Here is a 23071-nt window from a genome sequence, read left to right as displayed (position 1 = left end):
TAATTGGAAGATAAAACAAAACTGTACATAGTCTTTAGACTTCAGAGCACAATCTAGACTGTAGTTAATTATTTCATTGTGATTCTGCAAGCATGCTATGTTGTCAGAGGTGCTATCTTTCAGTTAAGATGTTAAACCAGGTCCCATCTACCTGTCTGCTTAAGTGAATGAGCAGCAAGGAATTCTTCTCACATCCTGGCCAACGTTTCTACCTCATTCAACGCTACCAAAATCAAGATGATCCAATCATCCATTAATTTGCCTTTTGTGGAACCTTACTATGCACAGGCTGGTGCATTTGTTTGCCTACATGAAAATGGTGATCGAATTTGATAAGTAATCCATTGGTTGTAATGCACACTGGGATAACCAAACACTGATGAAGTACCTGGAAAAACTCAGCAGGTCTGGCAGCATCGGCGGAGAAGAAAAAGAGTTGATGTTTCGAAACATCAACTCTTTTCTTCTCCGCCAATGCTGCCAGACCTGCTGAGTTTTTCCAGGTAATTCTGTTTTTGTTTTGGATTTCCAGCATCCGCAGTTTTTTATTTTTATCACTGTGATGAAGTGCTATATAAATGCAAGGCTTTTTTCTTTTGATTGAATTACTCAGCATATGCAGAGATTGCTTTGAATTTGCTGTATCATGGCTCTGTTAATGACTCAACTGGTTATGGCATTGAGTAACTGATCCATACATATCAGGAAAATTCCAGGTTCAATTCTGAGTCTGTTAAGTTCTTTGATCAGAGCCAGATCAGCAGTAAGGATACTTAAGATATCCAATATTCCACAGGTACAGAGAGGAATATCAGCCAAAGTTCCCACTTTCCAGGGACCTATTACCAAAGTTTGTGCACATGGAGGATGGATGAAGGCTAGATCAGGCACACATGAAGAATAGTAAATTGAACAGGACTAGTGAGCAACCTGTAGCCTTGAAACCATCCCCAGTGTGGGTTTCATCCCTTCCAGAATGAAGGGGGAATGGGAAAACATTGACAGAAAAAAAAAAACTGCCAAAATTATTACATTAATGGTGTATGCCTGTGAAAGAACTGAAGCCAAATTTTAATGGTTCTTGTCATTAAGCTATTAATGTGTATAATATTATTGGAAAATATTTTTCTTTTAAAATGAAGGTTTAGCCTGTGGGTGTGTCTTAGTTGGGTTAAAGCCAACTAGTCTGGGTGCTTTAATGCGTACTAGTTTTGAGGTGTAACAGGTAGTGTGCATTTGCATTTTTTGAAAGAGCATTCAAGAAGGCGAGTGAAATCTGGCATCTAGTTAGCAAAGACCTAGCAATATGTTTATATTCCTAATAAAATTGGTCCTATGAAAGGGGTTTTAATTCCGCTTTACCAAAAGGCTGTCTCATAACAATTGGGGGCTTGTTCGGGATAAAAAGTATTTCTTATTCCTTGATTGGTTTGGATTTGGTGAAGATAAAGGCTACGAATACGAGAAGAGCTTTGAATTCAGGAGTTGGTGAGGTATTTTAGAAGTGGTGAGACTGCAAGATGGCTTTGGCAATTGTTAAGACTTGTCTGGAAGTAGATGAGAAAGCTCTGATTGGGTTGGAGAAAATAACCAGAAGTAAGTTAACAGAGTTGGCAGATAAGTTAAAATTCGAGTTACCTGCAGGGGCTAGGAAATCAGATATAATTAAAAGTATAGCACAGCATCTACAGTTGGAAGTGAAACCTGACATTAGTGAGTCACAGCTGGAGGTAGTGAGACTTCAGTTACAAATGAAAAAGCTTGAATTAGAAGCAAAGGACAGAGATATGGTTTTTAAAAGGAAATTAGAAATTGTGAAGATAGAGAAGGAAGAAAGAGAAAAAGAGAGAGAGAGAATTCCAACTGCAAATGTTGGCAATTAAAGAAGAGATGCCAGTTGGTGAGGATGGATTTATCTTGAGTCAAACCCAGTGGGGAGATGTTTAAATTTGTACAAACTCTCCCAAAGTTTGAGGAAAAGGATATTGAAGCATTCTTTATTTCATTTGAGAAGCTAGCTAAACATGAAATGGCCACAGGAAAACTGGGCACTATTATTACAGTCTTAGTTGTTAGGTAGGGTGCATGAGGTATATATTTCGCTATTAGAAGAAATGTCTGTGAATTATGATGTGGTGAAAAGGCTATTTTAAGTGCATATGAGTTGGTTCCTGAAGCATACAGGCAGAAATTTAGGAATATGAGAAAACAGCCTGGGCAAACTTATATTGAGTTTGAAAGAGCAAAACAAAGTAATTTTGACCAGTGGATACTGCATTAAAAATAGAAACAACCTATGCAGCTCTTAAGGAAGTAATTCTTTTGGAGGAATTTAAAGATTCAATCCCTTCAGTAGTGAGAACTTATGTGGAGGAACAGAGGGTTGATTCTGTAAGACAAGCAGCAGAGATAGCTGATGATTATGAATTAGTTCATAGAGCTAAACCTTTTTTTGGCACCCTTTCAAATTGGAAAAGGATAAAAAGTGGGAAGGTGAAAGGAAGGTAGGTAGTCAGGGAAGAGGAGGAGTGGCTGGAAGTTCCCAGGAAGTTTTATACTCGGAGTAAAAAGAAAGGTGATGAAGTGACATTCGAAATTTAGGTGTTTTCATTGTAATAAAGTGGAGACACACGAAGTCAGTGTGATGGAATCTGTTGGAATTGTTGAGGTACAGAAAAGTCCTGGAAGTAAAGCACTGTAGGTTCTGAGGTTCAGGCACAGGAGAAACCAGTGATTTGTGTACAGGTAAAACACGGAGAATCAGTGAAAGGTAAAGAAGTGGGAATGTGTTCACAGTTTACTCGAGAATTCTGAGGAGCTGGTAGCAGAAATGTTTAAAGATTTTGTGTGTGAAAGGAAAGTCTTTCCATGTGTACAGGGTGGCGTAGGTAAAGATATTTAAATTTTACGAATCACAGGGGCTAGTTAATCCTTAATATTATGCGATAGTGAAATTTGTTGTTCAAAGCGAGTATTGCAGGAGAAGGTAATAATAAGTGAGGTTCATGGAGATGCTAAATCTATTCCATTGTAGAAGGTAAATTTAAAGAGCAACTGGAAGACAGGTGAAGTTATAGGTGAAGTGGTGGAAAAATTGTCCGTTGCAGGGGTTCAATTTATTCAGGGTAATGATATAGCTGGATTGCAAATGTGGGTGATACCTATGGTAGTTGAGCAGCCTGTAGAAGTGTTTTCAACAGAGGTGTTACAGAAAGGACATCCTGGATTGTTTCCTGATTGTGTTGTAACGAGATCAAAGGCTCATCGGGAAGAACAAGACAAAGAAGATAAGCAGGCAATTCAAGGGCAAGAAGAAGGTGTCGAAATTCAATTAGCTGGCACTGCATTTGATAGCATTGTTCAAGAGGAAGGAATACAGGAAAATTCAGCTGAAATGTTTAACTCAAAGAGGTTAGTGGAATTACAGAAACATGATTTGCAATTAAAACAATTATATCAGAAAACTTATTCAGAAACAGAAGCAAAACGTATTCCAGTATGTTTTTATCTTCGGGAAGGTACTTTAATGCTAAAATGGAGGTCGGATCATGTCTCAGCAAATGAAAGCTGGAGGGAGGTGCATCAGAGTGTTATCTCATTGGGGCATAGAAATGCGATACTGAGGATTTCTCATGAAATTCCAATGGGGGGACATTTAGGAAAACACAGGAAAAGATAGAGTTTTTTTTTGGCCAAGATTGCATAAGGATGTAGTCAAATTCTGTAGAACCTGTTATACATGTCAGTTAACAGGAAAGCCACAAGCAGTGATTAAGCCTTCAATCCCAATACCAGCATTTGAGGGTTGTGACTGATTGTGTAGGACCCCTCCCTAAGACTAAAAGTGGAAATCAGTATCTATTGGCAATAATGGATGTGTCTACTAGGTTTCCTGAAGTGATACCTTTAAGAAATATTACAACTAAGGAGATTGTGGAGGAGTTAATTAAATTGTTTACAAGATGTGATTTACCTAAAGAAATACAATCAGATCAGGGTTCAAATTTCATGTCACAGCTGTTTAAGAAAGTAATGAACAGTTTGGGGTTAAAAAAATTTAAGTCAACAGCTTATCATCCGAAGTCACAAGGAGCTTTGGAAAGTTGGCATCAAACTTTAAAACCTATGATAAGAGCATACTGTCATGATTATGCACAGGATTGGGATACAGTTTTGTTATTTGTATTAGAGACACTCCTAATGCATCGACCGGTTTTAGCCCTTTTGAACTAGTTTATGGTCATGAAGTAAGGGGACCACTGAAATTAATTCATGAGAAATTGTTGGGTTAATATTCAGAAACTATTCTCCTGAATTACGAATCAAATTTCAGAGAAAGCTTGAACAGAGCACGTGAGTTAGCTAGGGAACATTTAAAGACGTCACAGCAAGTGATGAAAGTGAAAGCAGATAAGAAAGCTAAAATTCACAGTTTTGTCTCTGGAGAAAAAGTACTAGTTTTGTTACCAGTACTAGGTGATTTATTAAATGCAAGATTTAGTGGGCCTTACAGGATTGAAAAGAAGTTGAGTAAAGTAAAATATTTAATAAACACTCCGGATAGAAGAAAGAAGCAGAGGGTGTGTCATGTAAATATGCTTAAAAAGTACTTTGACAGGGAAGAGGAACAAAAGAGGTATTAGTGATGAGAAAGAGGTAGAAGTGCAGGACTCTGAAATTGATTTTCCTCTAATCAAATTGGATATTGAGGGGGTGCTTGAAAATTTAAGTGAAATATTGAGTTACCTTCCATGCAAGTGTCAAAGTGATTTGGAAAAGCTATTGCAGTCACATAAACCTATGTGTAGAAATAAGTTGGGAAAGACGCATTTAGCTTTACATGATGCATGTATAGAAATGTCATCTTCAATAAGGCAACAACCTTATAGATTAAAGATGGCAAAGTTATCACAATTACAAAAAGAAATTGATTTCATGCTTCACAATGATATCATTGAATCTAGTTGCAGTAACTGGAGTTCGCCTATTGTACTGGTACCAAAACTGGATGGAACACACAGACTATGTGTGGAATATCAAAAGGTGAATGCAGTGACAAAAGCAGATTCATATCCCATACCATGGTTGGAAGATTGCATTGAGAAAGTGGGACAATCGAAATTTATCACAAAGATTGACTTGCTAAAAGGAAATTGGCAGGTACCGTTGTTAGAAGAAGCAAAGGAGATATTAGCTTTTGAAACAAAGTGGACTATATCAATTTAAAGTCAGGCCATTTGGTATGAAGAACGCACCTGCGACATTTCACAGACTGACAAACAAAGTAATTGCAGATCTAATCAATTGTGCGCTTTATATTGATGATCTAATCGTTTCCAGTCAGACGTAGGAGGAGCTTCCACAGTATCTGGAAGAATTATTTGCTCGACTACAAGAAGCTAATTTGGTGATGAACTAGGCTAAAAGTGAATTTGCAAAAGCACAAGTTACACATTTAGGCCATACTGTTGGACATGGTAAGGTGGCTCCGAGAGATGTGAAAGTCAAGGCTATCGTGGATTTCCCAGTGTCTGCAACAGAACGAGAAGCTTTGAAACTTTTGGGCATAAGTGGGTTTTACCAGAAATTTGTACCAAATTTTAGCCAAGTGGTTGCTGCACTGATTGAACTATTTAAAAAGAACAAGAAGTTTCAATGGACACTGGAGTGTCGGAAGTCATTCGATAATTTGAAAGCTGTATTAGCTACGACACCAGTTTTTGCAGTACCAAGCAATTCAAGTTGTCTGTTGACACAAGCAATATAGGCATTGGGGCTATACTGTTACAAGAAGATTACACAAATTGAAAATACACAAATTGAAAAACCAATAGGGTATTTTTCACAGAAGCTGAATGTACAACAGAGAAGATATTCAACGATCGAAAAAGAGACTTTGGGTTTGATGTTAGCATTGCAGCATTTCGAAATTTATGTTGCAACAATTCATCAGAAACAATTATTTATACAGACCATAATCCTTTGAAGTTTTTGGACAAATTTCAAGACATAAGTGCAAGGCTTTTCCGATGGAGTCTATTATTACAACCATTTAATCTACGGATTGTACATATTGCTGAAAGAGAAAATCTGTTCGCAGTTACGTATCAAGAGCTTGAAGCTTGTTGAAAAATTGGACATTTTTTAACAAAACCTAGACACTGAATTGGAGTGATTTCTGTTGATACCAAGGACTATATATATATATATATATATATATATGTGTATATATTATGTTAATGCATCTATCTGATACTATAATAGTGTAATAAGCATAGGAGATAGTGTGAGATTGGTTAATAAAATGAAGCCGTCTTTTAGATTTATGACCGTTCATTTTCGATAGGGAGGGGGATGCCATGAAGCTATTATTGCATATAATATGAATGGAAAATATTTTTCTTTTAAAATAGAGGTCGAATTTTTGGGCATGTCTTAATTGGATTAAAGCCAGCTAGTCTGGGTGCTTTGAGATGTAAGAGAGGTAGAGTGCATGTGAATTTTTTGAATAGAGCATTCACGAAGTGGAGTGAAATATGGCACCTAGTGAGCAGAGACCAAGTTTATATTGCTAATAAAATACTGAATTGAAAGGGGTTTTATTGTTAGAAGAGGCGGTGATACAATGATAATTTACATTCAGTGAGCTGTGCTAGAAAGAACTTCAGTTTTGTGTGTGCAGGGCAGAGGCAATGTAAAATCAAAGCAGCTGTAAGTCTACAACTGTCTCCACAGGAACCAAAGGCAGAGGAACCTCATTTTGAATTTATACAGTGAAAATGCTTTGCCTAGTGTCTGTTTAAAGTCTATGGGTTGCTGTTGCCTTAATGAAGATTAGTTTGGGTATTTGTTAAAAGTTATGGGAGAAGTAATTTTTAGCCATGTATGTGTTTAATGTGTTGTAACTTAATAAAATGTTTCATTTAGTTTAATATAAAACCTCTTGAGAACTGTTGATCTGATTCCTGAATCTAGAGTTGCATCTCAAACATTTCACTTAAAAAAATATAGGTTATGACAGTTCTTTAAAGTTTCCCCCTAGGATTTTTAAATAACTGAACTTTACCAAATGACTGTCTCATAATAGTTCCTTAATATCATTCTTTTCTCCTTCTTTCAAGCAGATATGTTTAAATTATGACAAATGTCCAACAAGTAGCATCATGAACTGTGCTGCTGCTACAGTAGTAACCTAATCTATTGCTATCAAAGGCCAGAATTTTCTGCCACTGTTGGCATAGGGCGTCATGGCAGGCATGAGTGGACAATGTTGCGAGAAGGTCAAAAATCAGTTTTAAGCTACCATGAAACCAGTTTGTGATCATTCACTCTGCCTGTCAATAGTGGGCCGCCTTTGCCACCGTCCAACGTTGGGAACCCAATTTCAATGCATTTGTATCTCATCATCTTACCTGCCCGCTGGAATCTTCCCCCAGCATTGGCATGGTATTTCACAACAGCACTTAGAAGACATGCACCTGGTGAGCTGAACTTCAAGGGAAACTCCGGGATGAGCGCACACTAATGTTGCATCACTCTTGTGAGAGTTGCCTGTTCGACTTAAAAGAAGAGGCGCCATGCATTCAGGTGAGGGCACAGGCAAGTTGCTTTTTCCTGGCTGGCTGACAGTGCAATGCCAGGGCAAGGATTGCACTGTGGTTGGGGCAAGTGTGTGGTGTGGGGGCAAGGGGTGGTTGCTGTCAAGGCAGCACAGTCTGATAATAGTGCACAAGCATGGGCGGATGGGAGTTGGGGGGAAGCAGCCACGCGTTAGGGAAACTTGTATTAAGTGAGCATTCTTCCGCAACTGAGACAATTCCCATGCTGCTGCATTGATATGCTTGGAGTCAGGCCTCTAGCTTATCTCCCCACCCAAGTATCGTAGAGGTTTGAAAATGCCACCAAATGCCCCTGAACCTTTCACCCCTTGGGTGCAGACAGCAAATTAATGAGCGTTTTAGGGGGCTGCAGTCAGACGACTGGCAAGTTGTACTGCCTCCTTGCGAAAGCTGGCCATGGAGCAGTCACTGGTGGAGGCTCTCGCAGCTCCTTGCAATGTCTTCATTCAGGTTTGGACCAGTATTCCTCATAGTTCAAGCTAACAGCGCAGCCTTGCTGTGCGGATTAGGAGAATGCTTGCGCCTGAGCTGAGAACATAGTATGCAGCCCAGTGGGCGAAGTTGCTGCCTGCCAATTGGTCAGTGAAGTGGGGCAGAGGTGGGTAGGATTTCAGGCTGACATGCAGCGCACTAAACTCTGGCCATCCAAGTGCCGGCCAGCATTCTGCGGCACGCGTTAAGGGTCTTTCAGACTTAACCAAGGAAGTTTCAAATTATACCCATGCTAAACCACATGTCACTCTCTTTCATCCTAAAAGAGGAGTACATCAAGGAGCCTGGTGACCTAGCTGTATGCCTCAAGGCTTGCAGGGAGCGGAGCCAAAGGAGAAGAGAGCGATTGAGGTGCTGGCAGAGGGAGGAGCAGCACCCTCAAGAAGATGGGTCGACTGGGGCTCCTGCACGTGCCATGAAAAGCCACAGTGAGCCGTTGCGGGTCAGTGCCTAGCTAGACCTAGGGTGTACAGATAGTGCTTGTCATTCCTGCAGGTGACCGAGAACCAGTGTCACCGAGGACTGCACATGTCCAGGGAACTGGTCACATATGTCACGTGCTGCAGGATTTGGAGCCACGAGGACTCAGATCGCATCCATTGGCCGTGAAAGCGACTGCGGCACTCAATTTCTTATACCAGTGGTTCCTTCCCCGAGTGACCTCTGCAGCATCTCACAAGTCTCCACAAACAAGTGCATCCATAAGATCATGGACTCCATATTCACAAAGGGACACAACTTTGTGCATTTCGACCGGGATCAGGCAAACCATGAAGAAAGAGAGCTGGGATTGATGCAGATCTCTGGTTTTCCACAGGTCCAGGGTGCCATCGACTACTCTCACATGGCCTTTAGGTCTCCATGGCAAAAAGCAGCTCACCAAGTCAACCACAAGGGCTTTATTCACAAAATGTTCAGCTGGCCTGTGACCATGGAAAAAACATCCTGCAGGTCTGCATACAATTCCCTGGGAGTCTCCGTGACTCCTACATTCTCAGTGGGTCTCAGTTCCCTGTCATCTTCCAGGGTCCACAGAGGCTGCAGGATTGGCTCCTCAGGGACAAGGGCTGCCCACAGAGGACATGGCTGATGATGCCCGTGTGAGAGAGAAGGTAAAACGAGGCTCATGTTGCAACTCATACTTCGGTGGAGCAAACCATTGGGATATTGAAGGTGGGGTTCCAGTGCCTGGACTGGTCTGGTGGAGCCCTGCAATACAGTCCACAGAGGGTGTCACGTATCATTGTCACCTGCTGCGCTCTTTACAACCTGGCGCTGCAACTGGGGGAGGAGCTGCCTGAGGAGACGGAGGAGCTGCACGTCTCCTCTGATGAGGAGGACATCAAGTGGGCTGAGGGTGAGGATGTCCTCGAAGACACGGATTCTGGTGATGAGGCTATCGCATTATCCAGGCAAGGCAGGCATGCTCGGGAGGCCCTCGTAGCTGCTAGATTCATGGAGAATGATGACGACATGCAGTGAGGAGACACCATAGATCCTCACTTTGCATCTGTGAATGTCTGACACCTGTTTGGCTGATGGCAGCTCGCTTGCGCTCCATGATCAGGAGGTGCAGTGGGGAAACTTTAACTTCTCCTGATCCTATGGTATCCATCGTGAGCTGAACCCTTTGTGATCATACTGTCACCAGACACGGTTGCTGATGATAAAAACAGAAAATGCTGGAAAAACTCAGCAGGCCTGACAGCATCTGTGGAGAGAGAAATATAGTTAATGTTTCAAGTCCGTATGACTCCTCTTCATAGCTAAAGAGACATAGAAATCTGATGGAAATACTGATGAGATGGGGGGTCCGGCCGCACCTCAATGATGCTGAGAGCACAGGTAAAATGACAGAACAAAAACAAAAAATGCTGGAAAAACTCAGCAGGTCTAACAGCAACTGTGGAAAGAAAGACAGAGTTAACATTTCAAGTCCATATGACTCTTCAGAGCTAAAGAGAAGTAAAAATGTGGTGAAATTTATACTGTTTAAGGGGGGGTGGGGCAGCTGAAGCTGGATAGAAGGTCAGCCTTAGGTGGAGGCAAAGGAGAGATTGTCAAAGATGTCATAAACAAAAGGTCAAAGGGGTGTTAATGGTGGTGGTATTGGCTAAAGGAGGTGCTGATGGTGACATTAAGGATAGAAAGCAGAATGTGATATTAGCTGGACAAGGGTAAGCACTCTGGAAAGAACAACATGACCAAGTGACAGATGGCCCTAGTCAAGGAAGGAAAGGGAGGTGTCGGAGATGGACCATGTGAAGGTGATGGAGGGGTAGAAATTGGAAGCAAAATTGATTTTTAAAAAAATTTCAGGTCCAGACGAGAGCATGAAGCTGCACCGAAACAGTCATTGATGTACTGAAAAAGAGTTGTGGGAAGGGGCCTGAGTAGGACTGGAACAAGGCATGTTCCACATACCCCATAAACAGGCTACTCCTGCATGAATAAAGAGAGTGTGTGGAAGCAGAATGCCTCCCAGGCCAGATAATAAGGATGCCTGGCACATGTGGGTGGTGTGTGGTGCTATAGATGGGATGTGGCCACGATCTGCAGGGCAGATGAAAGTGTGTCTGAGAGTGAATGGTGATGTCCCTTGAACCAATAGTGAGTGAGACCCCTGTGGATGTGTGATGGGCTTGTGAGCATGAGAGTGATGAGAAGAGTAACTTACCCTGGCGGAACAGAGGAGATCAGTAGTTCAGCCTCTTTCAGCACTGGGTGGTTGTCCTTTTTCTCAGGGTGTTGGCGCTGACCACTGCTGCCAATGCCTCCTATGGTGGATTGGTGACCTTGCTTGCTGGTGTTTAACCAGAATTGGGCTAGAAGACTTCACAGCAGGCCTCCACTGTGTCCAGTAGGTGCTCAAGGGAGGCATTGCTAATTTGGGGGTAGCATGTTTCCTCCCTTTGGCAGCCATCAGTCATGCTGCATCATTCGCAGCAGCTTCTTATCCCTTAAAGAGTGCTCGCCACATGCAGGGGGCGGCCTTTAAATATTGCGCTCACTTTACTGAAGGCCCGAGGTGATGGCAGGGCAGGTGAATCAGAGGCTGACCTGCCAGCAACCTGGCATGTTTCTTGGGAATGCATTGTTAATGGGATGCCAGGCAGGGGATAATGCGGCACGAAAAGCCGTCATTGCAGCCGGCGGGTAAAACGTCCTTTTTCCCGCCCGCTAATGCACTTAATGCAAACTTGGGATGATTCCGCCCTAAATGGTTGAACGTGAAACTAGGTTTGGATGATCATTAGTGAAACATTCAATATCATAAAAATGCAAACAAGTTACTTTTACTTTAGAAAATTAAAGCGTGGATCCTCCAAATCCTAAAGCCTTGTAAAAAGTATTCTGGGGGCTAGTATCAAAAATTGGACAGATGACCACCCTAACAGAAATGTGCTAAGGGTTGCGTCACAGCACATTTCTAGCAGGTGAGAGCAGTGACGGTAAAAGCACTTCCCTTAATCAAATGAACCCTTCACTTATGTATTGATTTGTGTCAGTCCTGCATGCCACCTCCCTCCATTTTCACAAACAAGATGTCAAACATAAATCTCTCACATTTGAAATGGATGTCCAGTTCTACTAAGAGGCAGGAAATTTCCTGGAGGCCATGGAAGGCACAAAGTATTGCCAAAAAAAAGTGTTTTAGCCATTTCCTAACCACTTCCTTTTCTTTTTCCAGTTCATAGTTGGGTTCTCATGAATTCTTCTAGCAATTGTTGTAATTTGTTTTTCCCTTCAGCTCTGTTACTGGGACAATGTGTATCCTAGTGGGATTCATCTCTATCTAAAAATGTCAAAGAGGAGGGGATGTCAGGTAGATTAGGCTTTAAAAGAGAAACTTTATGTCTCCTCTGTGAACAGATGAACATACCTGACTTTGGTACACCTCATGGAATTTAATTAAAAAGTTATCTTCCTTTTTCTTCAGTGGTTCCCTAACTCCCAAATGGTGTGACACTGGCATTTAGACCAAAAAAGTTCCAGAGATGATCCTTGGTCCAGAATGAGATAACAACTTAGTTGATGCTGCCTTCTACGTCAAATAATCCACTGTGATTCACTGTCCTCACTCAGCCATGGGCAAAAGCAACTTGGTTAGTACTGCAGAGTTGTGCCTTGTTGAATAACACAAAGTAAGTTATTGTCTTCCGTAGAAGTGCAGTTAGTAACTAAGGAAGTGAAGATGGTTACATTGCTGAAACATTTACTTAGTCTTCCTTAAACATTTTTTTTGACAATTTTCATCTTTTTCCAGTACTGGACTGGAGCATATTTAATTTCTAGTTTTAACTAATATAAAGTGGTATTATTGGTGACCACTGAATTCCATAATTTAGGCTCATGCAAATTAAACAAATATTAATAGTTGTTTGGTAGTCCAGAACTTGAGTATATGCATTTCAGTGCCAGTATGAAACTAGGCAGGTAGGCTGTACATCCCAAAGACTGGGGGACCGTATCAAATGGCATACCCCAGCCGCTGTTCACAATGGGCAGACCGTACCCAACCAGCCCGTGCTTGCAAAACTCAAAACAGTGTTCAACATTAGATGTAATTCCACAATTGGACAACATTTGCTAAATAATCCTCAGTGTGCTAAGAATTATGCTGACAACCAAGTGTGGCGTGTTTGCATGTACTGGAAGCCACATATGTTAATGCACAGGACCCTGTTCTTTGCAGTCAGAAAGTACACGTATTGTGCCTGTTTCAGCTAAACAAAATAAGTGACAGCCATTCGTTGACTCTGACCAATCAGGGTCAAGCTGCCTGGTTTAAATTTCAAACAGTGCTTAGCAGTTAACTGTCAATCACCATCAATGGTGCATTCTCCATGGCAACACCACTTGCCAACCAATTAGCATTCTCTTCACATATAGTATAAATTGTTGTTTTCCCCTTATATTGATATTCTTACAAAGTGTCCCGATAAGTGCAAGACAAAAAGCTTAATCCTGTCTCTTTTTTCAGCAATAAACAAATATTCTTTAGTGTTCATAATATTGGAGAACTAGGAATGCTGCAATGAACTAGCGACAGGATGTAAGTTTAATTGTGTCAATTTTAGCTCAGTTGGTAAAACTTTCACCTCTGAGTCACAAGGTCTTGGTTTCAAGCCCCATGCCGGGACTTGAGCACAAAAATCAAGGCTGGCATCTCAATACAGTACTGAGGGGGAATTCCATACTGTCTTTCGAATAAGATAGTAGGAGAGTTGTCTCCAGTGTTCTGGCCAATATTTATTCCTCGATCTACATCATTAAAAACAGATTATTTGGTCTTTAAAATGCTCTTTGTTGAAACTTGCTGTATGCAAATAGGCTGCCCATATTTCCTACATTAAACAGTGACTACGCTTAAAAAGCAGTCCCTTCATTGTAAAGCACCTTGAGATGTATGGTGGTCATGAAAAGTGCTATATAAATATAAGTCATTCATATCATTTGCAATCATGTTAAAATATAGAAAGTATTAAGTTTATCACTATTATTTTACTGAAATGCCCCTTGTAAATAACTAAGATCTGTATGACAGGTTTTCTAATTTCTTTGTAACCTTATAGCTCATCAATTAAAATTATTGCATCAATATTGCAGGATGGTCTCAACCTGCAATAAATTTAAAGGACAATTTAAAATATACCTCTATATAGCACATCTCTGCACATGGTAGAACCTCTAAGTCATATCAAAATGTTGCATATATTTGTGGATGGTAGTGGAGAATGTTTCACGTTTTTTTTGCAAAGATTAATCCATCCTAGCAGAAGGTGCTGTGTGACATTCTTAAAGTCATCCAGGACACCATTGAATCATACCAATGCACTATTTCCCCTTAACCCTGGTATGGGCAAACTGTCAGGTTTACTAAATTCAGCCTGTTTGGTGCTTTGTGTTGCATGGCAGTAGAGGGCACCCTTCTCCCTCCACTCAGTGTAGATTGAGACACTATGGAAGGTGGCCCAGTTTGAGAAAATGATGCAGCTCTTGAGGCTGAACTATGAACATACTTAAATATCTAGTCTTTAGTCTTGACCCAGTGCTAAAAGCTGGATGGTACATTAGCAGCAGCTTCTCATACAAGGCACAATGCCAACCATCAGAGCATGTTCCATCCTACAGAATAGAGGAGCTATCAAGACCCACCTGGCATTAACCTACCTGGTGAATAAAGTAGTACACCATAACTAGTGCCACTAACTAATCAGACCCTCCAGTCATCTTCAACTCCATTAATTCAGCAAAACCCACTTAATGACGCAATGTGCCATGTATACTATAAATGCAGTATTTATCATCATGTTAAAACCAAACAATGATTACAGTATTGAAAAGAAAACCGCCTCACTTGCAGAAACAAAATTCCTGCCATAAATATCCACCATATACAACTAGTTACTTTCAGTAAAATCATTTGGGTGTTTTATGGCAGTGGTTTGAGAACTCAAACCCTGGCAGATTTCAGACCCATCCATTTACTACTGTATTTATTACATATTAAGAGAGCAGAAGGGGGAATTTAAACACAGGTTGATTACTAGTGGTGAAGTGTTGTTGCTGCCAGGAGACCCAGCTATTCTGACACCCAAGTTTCATTTATGCACTGTGGCATCTTGATACAGTTTGCTGATTGTGGGAAGTTGGAAGATTACATGGCTCTCACAGTGAGCCCACCAACGGTCAGCGTGAGAAGGGATGAAAAACCATCCCAGGTGAAGGCACTCATATGGGACAGAAGTGGTTCAGGTTATATTGTAGGCCCAGGAGGAACACACCTTCAAGCCACACCAAAAAATATATTGCATAACTTGGTCCATTTTTTAATAACTTTAAGAGCTATTACTAAGGCCACTCGGTGCTTGATGCAACCCCAATTTGCATAATACAGGTAACCTTCTACATAAAACAGACAAGTACTCCAGCCATCTATTTCAGCATCCTACCAAAGATAGCTCCAGTTGGTATGCTAACATAAATGGGGCATTGTGTTATCAAGCACTATTTGTGGGATGCTGATGACTCATTTGCATCAGAAGTTAAAACTGGCCTAGAACTCTTTGTTAGTTATGTTAAACGATGTTTCTCTTTTGTCTTTAGTACATAGGACTGAGATTAGCATATTAAAGGTATCATCTTTCCTGAAAAAAGTGGACGCTGTAGCCACCCAGGACAGGTTAAAATTGTGTAGGCCAAAGCAGTAGCAAAAATGGGAATATGCCACTGCCATCTTGTTCCTGCCAGGCAGAGACCTGGGATGGTGACTCTCTTGTGTTTGTCTGCAGCTTTGCTTCAGCAGAAGCCTGGGAAAAAGCTGGATAGTCACAAAAGTATGATATAGAACACAGCAAGCAGCAAAATTTCTGTTGACTCAGGAGGAGCATTTGTGTTGGATAGGCCACTCAACACCTGCTTGCCAATAGGAAGATTGTGAGCAACACACACACTTAATTATTGGTGTCTGAAAATTAAGGCTGGATCCTTTTAAATGGTGTGAAATCCCACTTAGCCTGAAAAAAGCAGGTGCTCCCACGACCCGTTTTCAGTACGGGTCAACAATAATGACAGCTGGAGCAGTAGCAGAAACAGGAATGCTGCGTTGCAATTTTCAGAGAGTGCCTGCTCCTGCCTGGTTGAGGCCCTGAAAATCACCACTAATGTCTGTCAGCAGAAGGGCTTTGGCACTGCCCTGGGAGGAAGCCATACAATAAGGAAGGTACATTGGGCAGTGAAATTGAGAGAAAGGAAAATAAGTGTTTCTCCAAAAGTATTTGCTCAGTTGTTTGATTTTGTTCTTCAGGAGACTACATCATTTTAAGATGCCAAACATGAATGTATCTTCTGGTGGGCAGACAGGGAATCAGATCAGTTAATACAACCATAATCAACCATTGCAGACATTGCACTAACTCCTGATACAAATACAACTGATATAACAAACATTTCTTGAACCTTAAGCATTGAAGAAAATATCCAAAACAGAAACAGAAATACCTGGAAGAACTCAGCAGGTCTGGCAGCATCGGCGGAGAAGAGCACAGTTGACGTTTCGAGTCCTCATGACCCTTCAACAGAACCATTCTGTTGAAGGGTCATGAGGACTCGAAACGTCAACTGTGCTCTTCTCCGCCGATGCTGCCAGACCTGCTGAGTTGTTCCAGGTATTTCTGTTTTTGTTTTGGATTTCCAGCATCCGCAGTTTTTTGCTTTTAAGAAAGTATCCACGCTAGTTGGTGTAATGTTGCTAAAAATACAGGAGATGGCACTGTTTCAGTGTTAAATTATCACCTATTTACTAATAATTTTAATTTTTTTAGTCAGCTTATTTTTTTATAAAATATCATAGTAGCTTGAAATAAATTCTGTTTGTCACAAGTATTAACAGCACCTGTTTCTAAAACTCTGAGCTCCTTCAAGCCATACAAAACACTACTTTTAGCCTACATGTTAGGACTGTCCCTCCTTTGTAAAATCCTTTGTTAGACTATAAACCTTGTCCTGAGGTGTCTGTGTGTATGCTCAATGATATAATCAGTGGATACATGCAGAGACTGCACAACTTGAGCCTGACAGCTCAGTTCCTGTGGAGACTATATACTGAACTACATATTGAGCACAATTCTGACCTCATACTTTCTATGCTTCCATATGAACTGCTGCTCCAGGAGCTTCAAAATATTTTTGCCATCCTATGACTTGAAAACTCTATCGAGCTTCCCAAATGTTATCAGTGCAGTGAATGAACTTTTATGTTAAATGTTTACAAGTGTATTTATCCAAGTGTATTTTTCATTGTAGAGGACATTTATGTTAATAAATAGATCATAAGGTATTTCAAAGTGAAATTTATTTATTTTTTGTGTGAACAAAATGTCTACCTTAATAGTTTGTGAAAGTAATTTAATAGGGCTCATGTTTAGTTTTTGAAATCACTGTTTCACTTGTTACTCTCACCACTGTCAGCTGTATTAATTCATAGACCAGAAGGATAATATGGACCTAAATATGCTCAGTAATTCAGTAAAGAAGTCTTGTCTCATTAAACCTGGATATTTTTATCTTGCTGTCTGCAAACCACCTAATTGACAGACAGAATTGGATCACCTGGTTAGGCAATTCTGCTCATACCTTACCGAAGTGCCCAATTTTCATGTTTCTCTTAAAAGTGAGTATCACCAAGCCTGATTCTTCAGTCCTTCAAAGGCATCCACACATGTTCCATTCAGGCAAGTGAATGGATGGTGTTCAGATGCAGGAACCAGTCTTACCTCCTTAACCCAACCCATCTCCGAGGGGAGATCGCTGATGAGAGTGCCTTGCGGCTGAGATCAACTGATCACTGTAACCCAGGATCAAACCAGGGAGCTTTCTGGCTTGTATAGATCACCAAATTCAAATGTCAGGGAATTCTGTGCAGATTTATTTTATTCATTCATTCATGGGATGTAGGTTTCGCTAGCTGGGCCAGCATTTATTGCCTGCCCTAGTTGCCCTTGAGAAGGGGGTGGTGAACTGCCGCCTTGAACCGCTGCAGTCCATGTGGTGTAGGTTCACCCACAGTGATGTAGGTGTACCTGTAGAATGGGAGTTCCCGGATTTTGACCCAGCGACAGTGAAGGAACAGCGATATATTTCCAAGTCATGATGATGAATGACTTGGAGGGGAACTTCCCGGTGGTAGTGTTCCCATCTATCTGCTGCCCCTGTGTGTCCAGATGGTAGTGGTCATGGGTTTGGAAGGTGCTGTCTAAGGAACCATGGTGAACTCCTACAGTGCATTTTGTAGATTGGACACACTGCAGCTAATATGCATCGGTGGGGGAGGGAGTGAATGTTTGTGGATGTGGTGCCAGTTAAGTGGACTGCTTTGTCTGGATGGTGTCAAGCTTCTTGAGTATTGTGGGAGCTGCACTCATCTAGGCAAGTGGGGAGTATTCCATCACACTCCTGACTTGTGCCTTGTAGATGGTGGACAGGCTTTGGGGAGTCAGGAGGTGAGTTACTTGTCGCAGGATTCCTAGCCTCTGACCTGCTCTTGTAGCACCAGTATTCATATGGCTAGTCCATTCAGGTTTTGGTCAATGGTAACCCCCAGGATGTTGACAGTTGGAGATTCAGCAATGGTAATGCTATTGAAAGTCAAGGAGCAATGGTTAGATTCTCTCTGGTTAGAGATGGTCATTGCTTGGCACTTGTGTGGCGCGAAAGTTACTTGCCACTTGTCAGCCTGGATATCGCCCAGGTCTTGCTGCATTTGGACATGGACTGCTTCAGTATCTGAGGGGTGTCGAATGGTTCTGAACATTATGCAATCATCAGCAAACATCCCCACTTCTGACCTTACAATGGAAGGAAGGTCATTGATGAAGCAGCTGAAGATAGCTGGGCTGAGGACACTACCCTGAGGAACTCCTGCAGTGATGTCCTGGAGCTGAGATGACTGACCTGCAACAACCACATCCGTCTTCCTTTGTGCTAGGTATGACTCCAACCAGTGGAGAGTTTTCCCCCTGATTTCCGTTGACTCCAGTTTTGCTTGGGTTCCTTGATGGCACACTTGGTCAAATGTGGCCTTAATGTCAAGGGCAGGCACTCCTCCTCACCTCGGGAGTTCAGCTCTTTTGACCATGTTTGAACCAAGGCTGTAATGAGATCAGAAACTGATTGGCCCTGGTATAAGCCAAACTGGGCATCAGTGAGTAGGCTATTGCTAAGCAAGTGCCGCTTGATGACCTATTCCATTACTTTACTGATGATGGGTGTAGACTGATGGGATGGTAATTAGCCAGGTTGGATTTGTCCTGCTTTTTGTGTACAGGACATACCTCGGCAATTTTTCACATTGCCGGGTAGATGCCACTTGTAGCTATACTGGAACAGCTTGGCTAGGGGCGCAGCAAGTTCTGGAGCGCAAGTCTTCAGTACTATTGCCGGAATATTGTCAGGGCTCATAGCCTTTGCCGTATCCAGTGCCTTCAGTCCTTTCTTGATATCCCGTGGAGTGAATCGAATTGGCTGAAGACTGACATCTGTAATCTTGGGGACCTGCGGAGGAGGCTGAGTTGAATCATCCACTCAGCAATTCTGGCTGAAGATTGTTGCAAATACCTTAGTCTTAAATTTTGCACTGATGTGCTGGGCTCCCCCATCATTTAGGATAGGGATATTTGTGGAGCCGCCTCCTCCAGTGAGTTGTTTAATTGCCCACCACTATTCACGACTGCATGTGGCAGGACTGCAGAACTTAAATCTGATCCTTTGGGTGTGGGATTGCTTTGCTCTGTCTATCACTTGCTGCTTATGCCATTTGGCACACAAGTAGTCCTGTGTTATAGCTTCACCAGGTTGACACCTCATTTTTTCGGTATGCCAGATGCTGCTCTTGGCATGCCCTCCTGCACTCTTTATTGACCCAGGGTTGACTCCCTGACTTGATGGTAACGGTAGAGTGGGTGATATACCAGACCATGAGGTTACAGATTCTGTTCAAGTACAATTCTGCTGCTGCTGATGGCCCACAGCGCTTCATGGATGCCCTGTCTTGAGTTGCTAAATCTGTTCGAAACCTTTCCCATTTAGCACGGTGGTAGTGCCACACAACACAGTGGAGGGTATCCTCAATGTGAAGGCTGAACTTTATCTTCACAAAGATTTGTGCAGTGGTTACTCCTACAGATACTGTCATGGACAAATGCATCTACGGCAGGCAGGTTGGTGAGGATGAGGTCAAATATGTTTTTCCCTCTTGTTGGTTCCCTTACCACCTGGTACAGACCCAGTCTAGCAGCTATGTTCTTTAGGACTCGGCCAGCTCACTCAGTAGTGGCGCCACTGAGCCATTCTTGGTGATGGACATTGAAGTCCCCTGCCCAAAGTACATTCTGCGCCCTTGCCACCCTTAGTGCTTCCTCCAAGTGGTGTTCAACATGGAGGTACATTGATTCATCAGCTATGGGAGTGTGGTATGTGGTAATCAGCAGGAGGTTTCCTTGCCCATGTTTGACCTGATGCCATGAGACTTCATGGGACCCAGAGTCGATGTTGAGGACTCCCAGGGCAACCCCCTTCCACTGTATGCCACTGTGCCTCCACCTCTGCTGGATCTGTCCTGCTGGTGGGACAGGACATACCCAGGGATGGTGATGGTGGTGCCTGGGACATTATCTATGGTAGGTCAGCAAATCGCCATAGGATATCAATTTACAGATTATTAGGGACAATCTTGTTTTCTTAGTCTTAATAAACAAAATATCTTCATCTACCATTCCAGAGGCTATTAAAAATAAAATCTGCCTAAATAACTTTATCAGGTTCTTGTGTTCATTTTTTAACACAGACTAATGAAAGGCTTTTCCAATTTTCATAATGTATGCAGCTTTTCTTTCATACTAGGTGCTTTTATACAAGTTCCTAATTCTGAACTGTATAAAGTTAGGGAAATCAAAAACACGTTTTTCCTGGAATTCTTTGGAAAACACTAATTTACAGTTTGGCAGTGACTGATAACAGGTTCAATATTCTCCTCGCCCTCTTTCGCCATCCCCCTCCCCCTGCCCTTCCTTCATCCCCCCTCCCCTTCCCTTCATCCCCCCCCCCCCCACCCCACTCCCTTCATCATCACCTCCATCAATTTAAACACTTTTTGAAAGAATGGAGTAAATGTGTTGAGGTCATATTTTGGTTCATAAATTGTACTGTGATCTTTTTAAATGTTTCACGCCCCTCTTTTGTGAAGACAGAATTTTGTGATTACTGGCCAAGTTTGATGTCTCTTTATTTTCTACATTTGAACATTAATGCAATACCCTTCTGGAAGTTAAGGATAAGCATGTCAATTTAAAGGCAAACCTAGCAAGTTAATTTGTATATGCTCATGGGCAACCATTCCATTTTTGTTATTTGATCCTATCTTATAAAGATGAAGAAAGGCAACCAATTGCTCTTTAATGTGGAAGCCCTAGTAGATTCTAGAATGCACTTTTAATCTCCTGATCTTCATGACCATAGTTTTGGTTCCTGGTTTTGCAAAGGCAGGTACCAGTACCACTCTGCTTGTTGTGAGAAAAATTAGTGAAATGTCTCAATCGGAAAGAGAGATCTACTAGATATTTGTTTTTTGTGTTTATATAGTATGGACAACCAAGACAGGACATCATTTTAATTGCTCAAAAGACAGAAGGAGTCTACCATATAGGGCAAGCCAGACTGGATGGGAAGGCATGGTTCACTTCAGTGGAAGACATCAGTGAACCACTTGATATTTTGCAACAATCCTGTAGCTTTCATGGCACAAATTGTACAAATTGCAGCACTAATTGAATTCACTTCCATAATCTGTGTCATATTGTGATTTGAACTGTCAGACTCTGGGTTGCTGGTCCTGAACCATGCGTTGACTACCATACGTATTATTCTGCATAATTTGGGTGTGTCTTACATTAAAACAAATGTAAAATACTGTAATGTGCTGTGGAAAATCTGAAATAAAAATAGAAAATGATGGAATCACTCAATGGGTCAGGCAGAATCTGTGAAGAGCGAAAGAGTTAGCATTATCAGGTGAGTGACCTTTCATCAGAACTCTGTGCCTTATACTACATCATCTTTGCACTCAGGAGTTGATGGTGATGGGATTGGAACGGTATTTCTACTTTTTTTATTTCACAGGACGTGGGCGCTGCTGGCTTGGCCAGCATTTTTATTGCCCATCCCTGATTGCGGTTGAAAAGGTGGTGGTGAACTGCTTTCTTGAGCTGCTGCAGTCCATGTGGTGTAGGTGCACCCACAGTGCTGTAAAGGAGGGAGTTCCAGGATTTTGACTCAGCGACAGTGAAGGAAAGGCAATTATAGTTCCAAGTCAGGATGGTGTAGACTTGGAGGGGAGCTTGCAGATGGTGTTCCCATGCTTCTTCTGCCCTTGTCCTTCTAGGCGGTAGAGGTCACTGGTTTGGTAGATGCTGTCGAAGTAGCCTTGGTGAGTTGCTGCAGTGCATCTTGTAGATGATACGTACTGCTGACACTGTGCGTCAGTGGTTGGGGGAGTGGATGTTGGAAGTGGTGGATGGGTTGCCAATCAAGCAGGCAGCTTTGTCCTGGATGTTGTTGAGCAGCTTGAGTGTTATTGGAGCTGCACTCATCCAAGCAAGTGGACAGTATTCCATCACACTCCTGACTTGCGCCTTGTAGATGGTGGACAGGCTTTGGGAATAAGGAGGTGAGTTATTCATCGCAGGATTCCTAGCCTCTGACCTGCTCTTGTAGCCCCAGTATTTATATGGCTAGTCCAGTTCAATTTCTGGTCAATGGTAACCCCCCAGGATGTTGATAGTAGGTGATTCAGCGACAATAATGCCATTGAACATCAAGGGGCAATGGTTGGATTCTCTCTCTTGTTGGAGATGGCCATTACCTGACATTTGTGTGGTGCAAATGTTACTTGCCACTTGTCAGTCCAAGCCTTGATATTGTTCAGATCTTGTTGCATTTGCACATGGACTGCTTCAGTATCTGAGGAGTCATAAATGGTGCTGAACATTATGCAGTCATCAGCGAACCTCCCACTTCTGACCTTATGATGGAGGGAAGGTCATTGATGAAACAACTGAAGATGGTTGAGCCTAGAACATGTACCTTGAGGAACTCCTGCAGTGATGTTCTTGGATTGAGGTGATAACCTCCAACAATCGCAACCATCTTCTTTTGTGTTAGGTATGACTCCAGCCAATGAAGACTTTCCACCCTGATTCCCATTGACTCCAGTTTTCGTGGGGCTCCTCGATGCCACACTCGGTTAATTGCTGCCTTGATGTCAGGGGCAGTCACTCTCCCCTCACCTCTTGAGTTAGAGCTTTTATCCATGTTTGGACCAAGGACTTGCCACCAAGATATCTCCTAAGTGTATGCAACCCATCCACATTTTATTGCTTGCTAATTTCTTTCCGATTTTGTCT

At 42.1% G+C, this 23071-nt stretch overlaps 1 protein-coding gene across 3 annotated transcripts in view; it reads left to right on the top strand.

The window, feature by feature from the left end:
* rbm19 (RNA binding motif protein 19) overlaps positions 1 to 23071 on the top strand; it is a 276899-nt gene that overhangs the window by 225267 nt on the left and 28561 nt on the right. Inside the window, exon 26 of one of the 3 annotated variants that reach the window (XM_041202779.1) lies at positions 21252 to 21614. The exons of 1 other annotated variant lie outside the window; for it this stretch is intronic. The gene's annotated coding sequence lies outside the window, so the exon portion shown is untranslated. Of the gene's footprint in view, positions 1 to 12051; positions 12118 to 21251; positions 21615 to 23071 lie in introns of those variants that run through there. One more of the 3 variants, XM_041202780.1, reaches the window with a different exon arrangement.

The sequence above is a fragment of the Carcharodon carcharias genome, chromosome 13 (genome assembly GCF_017639515.1).
Source record: "Carcharodon carcharias isolate sCarCar2 chromosome 13, sCarCar2.pri, whole genome shotgun sequence".
Taxonomy (NCBI): domain Eukaryota; kingdom Metazoa; phylum Chordata; class Chondrichthyes; order Lamniformes; family Lamnidae; genus Carcharodon; species Carcharodon carcharias.
The sequence above is the reverse complement of the archived record's forward strand: the minus strand, read 5'-3'. Positions and strand labels throughout refer to the sequence as shown.